The sequence below is a fragment of the Lathyrus oleraceus genome, chromosome 7 (assembly GCF_024323335.1).
Source record: "Lathyrus oleraceus cultivar Zhongwan6 chromosome 7, CAAS_Psat_ZW6_1.0, whole genome shotgun sequence".
NCBI classification, from domain to species: domain Eukaryota; kingdom Viridiplantae; phylum Streptophyta; class Magnoliopsida; order Fabales; family Fabaceae; genus Lathyrus; species Lathyrus oleraceus.
Window position 1 is genome coordinate 512,773,091 of NC_066585.1, and position 9,574 is coordinate 512,782,664.

Genomic DNA, 9,574 nt, shown 5'->3' on the forward strand with positions numbered 1-9,574 from the left:
GCTACTTATATATATACATGTATACTTGCATGTGACACATTTTCAAGCAACAAGCTTTTGGCTCTGTTGCCATGAAGTGCCAAGTTACATTTTTCATTTTGTATTCATTATTATTCTTTTTTATTATTTAAGTATTTGAGCGTTTACCATTTCATGTACACTGGTGTCACGACAGGTGATTAACTGTTATATGTGTAGGTTGTTGCATCCAGTTTACAGAGGAGATCCCGAACCTAAAATAACTCTCAGAGTACTAGGGAGATTTCAACTTACTTGACATTTTCCATGGAGTCCCCCTCCCTTCTTTTTGGTTGAATTACCAGAGCTAGAAGGAATAGTGCAAGATGATAGGGCGAGAAATGATAGGGTGAGAACCATCAGAGATTACGCAATCTTTGATCCAAATGGCATGAATAATGGGATCATACTACCGGAAATTTATGCACCACTGTTTGAATTTAAGCCTAGGATGTTTCAAATGTTGCAAACTATTGGCCAGTACTTAGGTTCTGCAAATGAAGATCCTCGCTTGCACTTGAAACAATTCCTGGATGTTGCTAGTAATTTTAAAATTCTTGGTATCATTGATGATCCATTCATATTGAGGCTTTTTCCATACTCTTTATGGGTTAGAGTCAAGAGTTGGTTAAATTCCTTAGAGCCAAATTCCATTTCCACATGGAATGATTTGGCAAAAAAATTTATGGCCAAATATTTCCCTCCTTCCAAGAATACCAAAATGAGAAACAAAATAACCTCATTTAGACAAGGAGTGGATGAATCCCTATTTGATGATTGGGAAATATTTAAGGAGCTTCTTAGATAATGTCCCCACCACGGCATACCAATATGTATTCAACTTGAAACTTTTTACAATGGACTCGTGCCTTCTTCAAGGAATATGTTAGATGCCTCGAGTGGTGGAGCTCTTTTATCTAAATCTTATGAAGAAGGTTACAAGTTGATTGAGAGTATCACTAGCAAAAGTTATCAATGGCCTGTCAATAGGGCATCTTCTAATTCAACTCATAAGAGACATGTTGGTGTTCATGAAGTCACTGAGACTACAACTCTTGCTACTCAGGTGGCTCAAAATCACAAGATGATGAAGAATCTGATGACTCATAAAGTGACGAAGCCTGAACCAGTCAAGGTGGTTACTGACGCATCAAAGGTTGCTTGTGTGTATTGTGGAGGTGCTCATTTATTTGAAGCATGCTCAACAAGTCTTGTTTTTATTAACTATGTTGGAAACTACAAGTATAGCAACCACTACAACAACACTTATAATCCTGGTTAACGCAATCACCCCAATTTCTCACGGAGTAATAATCAAAATCAGCTAAAGCGTCAAGCAACTCAAGCATCACAAATTCCTCCTAGTTATTCTCCACCTAATTATGTTTTGGAAAATCAAGGTAATAATTAGCTGGAAAATATTTTGAAATCCTTCATTCAAGAGATAAAGAACCAGTTTCCAGCACAAGGAGTTAGTATAAAAAATCTAGAGAACCAAGTAGAGCAGATTGCCACTGCCCTTAGTTGAAGAAATCTAGGTGCTCTCCCAAGCCCTACTGAAGCTACCGACTCAACATTTGGAGTCAAGAATATTGAAACTTGTCAAGTCATTAAGCTTAGAAGTGGAAAAGAGTATGAAGGATCCATATCAAGAAATAATTAGTCAAGTGAAGAACTTCCAGATCAGGATTGTTCGCAAGATGAAGAGGAGACCACTTAGGAGCCTTCCTCAAAAGGACATACTGAAGAAAATGCTAACATAAATGCTACTGATATGACCTCCAATTCAGAAAAATCTTGGAAGTTTTACCATCCCCTGAACAATAAGATACACTTTTTGTGGAAGGGCTCTATGTGATCTTGGAGCTATTATCAATCTCATGCCCTTGTCTATCTTCAAGAAACTTGGAATTGGAGTTGTCAAGCCAATAACAATTACTCTCCAGCTAGATGATATAAGCATTTGTTATCCTCAAGGGAATATAGAAGATGTTCTAGTGATAGTTGACAAGTTTTTGTTCCCTAATAACTTCATTATCATGGATTTTAATGCTGATGGAGAGACTCTCATTCTGTTGGGAAGATCTTTGCTAGTCACAGGAAGAACTCTAATTGATGTGGAAATAGAAGAACTCACTATGAGAGTCAATGGGTAGCAAGTTGTGTTTAATGTACTCAATGCCCTACAATATCTTGGATAAGATGTAATTTATCGTTCCATGATATCAATTTGGGAAGGAATAATTCAAAAGAACTTACTCAAGGCCAACAATGTCTTAGAGTAAGAACTAGGAAAGTTGGAAAAAGAAGATGTTCAACATGATGGTATCATCAGTGGACCTTTGTGCAAACCACACATTCCTTAAGAACTCATAGAGGTATTGGATATTTGCACTATACTGAAGAAGCAAAGCTTAACATCAGTAGAAGTTCCACCTGAGCTGGAGCTTAAGAAGTTGCCTGCTCATTTGCAATATGGCTACCTAGAGGCAGGACAAAAATTGCCAAGTATTGTGGCTGATGATCTATCTGATGAGCAGAGGGGTCAACTGCTAACAATTATGAAGAAGCATAAGAAGGATATTTCTTGGAAAATCTCTTACATCAAAGGGATTAGTCCCATCATTTGTATGCATAGAATCTTGTTAAAGGAGAATTCCAAGAATGGGATTGAAAGTCAAAAGAGGTTGAACCCTATGATGAAGGAAGTAGTCAAGAAAGAGATCATTAAGTGGTTAGATGCTGGTATTATCTACCCTATCTCTGACAGTGTATGGGTGAGTCAAATTCAATGTGTACCAAAGAAAGGTGGCATGAAAGTAGTCAACAATAAGAAAAATGAATTCATTCCTACAAAAACAGTTACAGGTTGTAGGATATGTATGGATTATAGGAAGCTAAATAAGGCCACAAGGAAGGATCATTTTCCTTACCTTTCATTGATCAGATGTTGGATAGGTTGGCTGGTAAGGATTATTATTGTTTCTCAAATGGGTATTCTGGCTACAATCAAATAGCCATTACGAATGAAGATCAAGAAAATACTATATTCACTTAGCGTTATGGTACTTTTACTTTCAAAGATGATATTCTTGTTGTTAAAATTTATATGGACGATATCATATTTGGTTCTGCTAATGCTACTTTGTGCAAAGAATTTGCTAAGTCAATGCAGACAGAGTTTGAGATGAGTCTGATGGGAGAACTCAAGTTCTTTCTAGGTATCCAGATTAATAAAAGTTCGGAAGGGACATATACCCCTCAAAGTAAATATATGAAAGAACTTATGAAGAAGTTTGACATGTCAAAATTCAAGATAACAAAAACTCATATGCATCGTACATGTATCCTTGAGAAGGAGGAGGTAAACATAAAGGTAGAGCAAAAGGTATACATAGGTATGATTGGTTCTCTCTTATACTTAAGTGCTTCTATACCTGACATTTTGTTTAGTGTATGTTTATGTGCTCGCTTCCAATCAGATCCTAGAGAATCCCACTTAATAGTTGTTAAGAGGATCTTCAGGTATCTAAAAGGTACTATTAACCTTGGCATATGTTATATAAAACCAAAAGAGTACAAGCTAGTAAGTTATTATGATGATGACTATGCTAGAGATAGACTTGAAAGAAAAAGCACTTCTGGAAGTTATCTGTTTCTGAGAGATAACTTGATCTCATGGTCCAGCAAGAGACAATAAACTATCAACAGCAGAAGTTAAATACATTGGAGCTTCTAGATGCAACACTCACATGCTCCGGATGAAAAGTAAACTAAAGATTTTCATATATATGAGAGTAACATTACTATTATCTATGATAATACTTCTTCTATTTGTTTATCTAAGAATCCCATTTTACATTCTAGAGCTAAACATATTGAGATTAAACATCAGTTTTGTCATACCCCAAAATGTGCCTGTTAATTTTTATGATAAATTGATTCATGCATGATATTCATTTCACATTTGCATTCATTCATTAACATACATTCTCATATAAATTATAAATTTTAATTTATTTATTATATGATAGAGATATAAAAGAATAATAATAATTTTGGTTATCTGTATGATATAAATAAATTATATATATATATATAAATAAAATAGTTTTAATTTAATGATAAATAAAAATAGGTTTGAATTTTAATTGTATAATTAAAATTTTAAATTAATTTTATTTGTTAAAGCTCATTAAATTATAATAACTATTTTTTATAATTTAGTGACTCATGTTCCATTTATTCATTATTTATAAATAGTATTTATTTAGTAATTCACGTTTTTTACTTAATAAAATTTATTTATAAGAGTAACATTTTTTTAAAAGCCCATAAATTATAAAATAATTTTGGTTGATATAAGTAAGAATAATTTTGATTTTTTTTAAATGATGAAAGTAAAAATAGAAATAGGTTTAAATTTTTTTTCAATTATGTAACTAAAATTTAAATTAATTCTTATTTGTTAAAAGTCATTTAAATTATTCATTATTTATAATAATATTTGTATTTAATAAATATTTAGCAAGGTTAAACCCTAACTCTCCTAAAGTATAGGAAGGGATCCAAATATTTAGTAAGGTTAAACCCTAACTCTCCTAAAGTATAGGAAGGGATCCAAATATTTAGCAAGGTTAAACCCTAAAGTATAGGAAGGGATCCAAATATTTAGCAAGGTTAAACCCTAATCCACACCATTATAAATACTTCATATGGCTGCAGCAAGGGGTGAGGACGAAAAAGAGGAGAGATACAGCAGAAGAAGATACACAAGGCAAGACAGAAGCAAGACGATTCACGGGCAGAGAAAAAAGAAGCAACCATAAAGCACTCATAGCCTGAATAAGAACAACACACATACAGTGAGCAAGCTAGAAGAATCAAATCTCCAGTAAGTGTTCATTATGGAATTTGCATCCAGCATGATTACCTTGCAATACTTCTTAATTCATGCATGAATAATATTGATTTAATATCTATATTGATATGATGTATTCATGGTTTGGTGGATGTTGATATTGCTTTATTTAACTATGCATCTGTTCTTGATATGTCATAGCATGTTGGAGAAATTCTGTTTGCATGATTAAAGAATTATATCTGCCATTTAATTATTATTATATGAGTGTTGTTTCTAGCATGATTATGTTTATTTCACATGCTGTTATTACATAATAATGATGATGATGATATAATGGTGATAATATAAATCATTGGTTGTCTTTAACATGTATGTGTAAGGTTTGTTTTATCATTATCACTTGCAGTAAAGAGAACTAATACATGAGTAAAATAATATAAGCTTCTTGATTTGTGCATGGCTATTTTTATTATTGCATGATGATTACATATGATCTTATTTTATGTGTGTGGTTTGATATAAGATGAAGTTACAGGTTTGTTGTATTCACATGAAAGAAACAGCATGAGAAAAATAAAGTAGCTTGCCGTAAGAGAGAAAGTTGTAACATGCATGGTGGTGTTGTGTCAAAAATGGAAAAATCCATGTAGAATTAATATATATTTTAATGAAGGCGAATAAATAACGAATGGACCAACATGGCTCGTTGGTAGCTCCCCCCTCATTGCAACATAGAGGTCCTGGGGGCTCGAGGCCCCAGGACCTATTTTTTAGCTTATTATTATTAAAATAAAACCCATTAATTAATTTTCTAACTAATATATTATATTAGTTATTTAAACTATGATATAATTTAATCTAGTTTATTAATTAAATTTTCATATATCACTTGATCAATTAAAATGGGCTATTTTGAATAATAAAAATCTAATTATATTTTTTTCTCTTTTCTTTTAAAGTTTCTATTATTATAGACTAAAAATATTCTTAATTCATTCTTAAATTTTTTTTTATTTCTTTCTTTTGAGTTTAATTAGGTTTTATTATTTTGTATGCCCTTTTAATTTTGTACTCGTTAATTAAGATTTAGATATTTTATATCCCCTTTTAAATTATGTACCCCCATCCTGAAGCCATATAATAGCATAGTCTTATTTTTCGCACTTTAATTTTTCCATACTGTGAATATAACTGTCTAGATGTATGCTAATAGGATTGCATGGAAAGATAAATAATCAAACTTAGATAAATTAATTCAAGATAATATATCTGAATCCAATTATTTCCACACTTGCACATCTAGGGTAAACCTCTCTTTGTTGCCTTACGATATTACGGTCATGTCCCGCGAATGTGGGGATACCCTTAGCAAAGACCCTTTCGATTAAATCATCATCATCCCTAAACAGATAAGTCATAGTCCCTTCGATCAAAAGGTCAATGTCCCTACAAGATAAATTATAGTCCCTCGAACGTTGCCTTCGAATATATGACCTTGTCCCTCGAACGTTGCCTTCGAATATATGACTTTGTCCCTCGATGAACCTTCATTGTAGCCTACGATTAAATGATGATCGTCTCTTCGAATGCTAAGGTATCCTTACAAATGTTGCCTTCAATGACCAATCGACGACCCCACGATGTCCCTTTACATCCAAAGGATAAGACTACTTACTTCTCAATAGTAAGGACAGTTTTACCCTCATAAGGATAGGAAATACCTATAAAGACCTTGGTTAGGTATAACTCTTAAATGTTTGCTCATAGCTTAAAATACTTTTCACACTTCACACTTTTCAAAACATCTTTTAGAAAATCACCACTTGGTATACATTCACACCAGAATCATCGCCGAGTTATATTTTTCTAAACATCTTTCAAAATCAAACGAGATAAACACTTTGTATACATTCGCACAAGAACCATTACAAAGTTAAACTCTCCTTTCAAAATATTTTCTAAACACACCACATTTCTCAAACACTTTCTCAAACAAGGAAAACATAAGTGAGTTAAGCAATTAAGAGCCCATGGATAACTATGGATACAAAGGGTGCTAACACCTTCCCTTTGTATAATGTACCTCCCGAACTCAAAATCTAATCAAGGTCTTTCGTGTTCTTTTCCGCCTTTCCTTATTGGATAAAAGAAAAGTCGGTGGCGACTCTTGCTATCCGCAACATAGATTTCAAAAGCAAAAACACAAAGTCAGTTCACCGTATCACAGAACTGGCGACTCTGTTGGGGACTCTTAAAAAGAGAAGTTACCTTAAAGATAAGATCACTTATGTTTTCAAATTGTTTCTTTGTCTGATATACTTTTAAGGGATTGTTTGGGTATTCTATGCTTGAGTGAAAGATCCTACACCCGGATCTAGTGTACCTTAGGTAAGTAGCAAGAGATCATCGCGACTGTCCGGCGTATACTGGAATGGTTAAAATGATGGCTATGGTTAATGTGACACTTTGGATGTCCTGATGTTCCTCATGTTTACTTGAGGACAAATTTGGCGTCTGCGTGGTGTCATCAAAGCATTAACCAGACCTTTAGAACGCTAATTGACTCATCCTAGCCATTAGAAAGTAGTGAGATAACTGACTTCGGTTCCGACTGGGGTTGGTTGATACTCGATACTACACTCTTTGAGATTGGACTTTAGGGAAATTTTGGTCAACCGTTTGGTGTTGCACTGAAGTGGACTTAAGGAAAGGTCAATGATTTGAGATCCTTCTAGAACCCAGTTACTATTCTAGGACAGGTTGAACCAACCAAACTTCAGTGGGGAGGGTACTTACCTATGGAACTCATGCAAGCCTTAAAACCTAAGAATGATTGTGGTGTGACTTGTTTGTGCTTGTTACTTACTTGACATCATAACATCGTAACATCATGACATCATGGCATTGTACTAACCATTTCGAGGACTTAGGGATTTAACTTTGCTCTGTTTTGTAGGGCTATGGCTTCCAGGAAGACCATCCGGATCAATTTTGTAGCGACCTCTCCTCAACTCAAGGATTTAGTGTCGGAACTTCCCGATCATGCTCAGTTCATCAAGAAACATGGTTATCTCCTCAATATAGTTACCACCGGTTTCAAGGAAGATATGATGAGAATTCTATTCCAGTTCTTCGATCCTAAACATCATTGCTTCACCTTCCCAGATTATCAGTTGGTACCCACATTAGAAGAACTTTCCAGGTTGCTTGGGATACCTATCCTTGATCAAACACCTTTCAGTGGTTTAGAAAAGATTCCGAGGTCTGAAGAGGTTGCCGCGGCTTTACACATGACAAAGTTCGACATTGAAACTAATTGGGTAACAAGAAGTGAAGTTAAGGGTTTACTTGCCAAATTTCTGATAAATAAGGCCCGAGAATTCCTAAAAGCTATGAGTGTCCACGCTTTCGAAGATGTTCTAGCATTACTAATCTATAGTTTGGTGTTATTTCCTAATCCGAATCAATTCATAGACATGAATGTTGTTAAGATATTTCTCACTCATAACCCTGTGCCACCTTGCTTGGAGACATTTTGCATTCCCTTCACACTCGTACTATGAAAAGGCAAGGGACTCTCATGTGCTACGTACCTTTATTATCTAGGTGGTTTATTTCGCACCTTCCTCAATCAGTCTTGAAGAATGAGCAAAATTTGAAATGGTCTCAAAGGATAATGTCGCTCTCCCATTCAGACATCCATTGGTGTCCCCAACCCAAAGAAAATGTTATCATCATTGACCGTTGTGGAGAATTCTCTAACGTACCACTCCTGGGGATAAGAGGATGTATTACTTATAATCCTGCTTTAGCCCTACGTCAGTTTGGTTATGCTCGAAGAGATGGTCCACATGAAGTAATCATCCAAGGCACTGTGTTTGACTATGACAACGATTCTCAAGGTCTCCGTCAAAGGTTTATACGAGCTTGGGGCATGGTAAAAAGAAGTAATTTAGGACAGAAAAACTCTATTCCTATGGAACCTTATCTCAGATGGGTACGCGCCAGAGCTCGTGAGCTTATCATGCCATATCTTGCAATCGGACCTCTGATTGTTGAACCAAAAGTTGAAGGAGGTACCCCTCAGATCATTCCTTATCCAGATATGCCTACCAATGTTGAAGAATTGAAGAAATCTTGGATCCAGTTGAGAGAGGAAAGGGATACTTTTGAAGCTCAGTTCCGTGCTGAAAGGAAGAAAGTATTAGAGCTCCCCAGCCAGCTTAATGAGGAACGAAGTCTCAATGTATATCTCCGCCCAAAAAGAAGACGTCCCTGGGAGACTTGAGCTTTCATTTTTTCTTGTAATGAACATTGATTAAAGAAATTATTAATAAAAGTTCCCCTTTTTGGTGGTTTACGCAAAGTTAAATTCCAAGAGTCCTTGAAAACATTTCATACATTGCATATCATAACATAACATTGCATAACAGGTACTCTAAAGGATCAATGTTCTCACGGTATTCCTCTCAAACAGAAAAATGGCCCTCGAACAAACTGTCAAGGATCTCCAGGCTCAGAATGCTCAATTCCAGGAGATGATCTTGAACTTATCCAAGGGGCAGGAGGAACTGAAGACTCTATTGCTCGAGCAGAAGAAGGACAAGAAATCTGTGAGTTACATTAACCTGGGAAGAAGGCTTAAAGGATAGGCTCCAGGAGTCAAGATTGGAATTCCGAAGGATAAAGAAG

The 9,574-nt window shown here is 35.0% G+C and overlaps 1 non-coding gene across 1 annotated transcript; it reads right to left on the reverse strand.

Moving 5' to 3' along the window:
* Nucleotides 1-736: 736 nt before the first annotated feature.
* On the reverse strand, nucleotides 737-843 carry LOC127109349 (small nucleolar RNA R71). The gene has a single exon (XR_007796660.1). It is a non-coding gene; the product is annotated as a small nucleolar RNA R71 (small nucleolar RNA).
* Nucleotides 844-9,574: the final 8,731 nt, after the last annotated feature.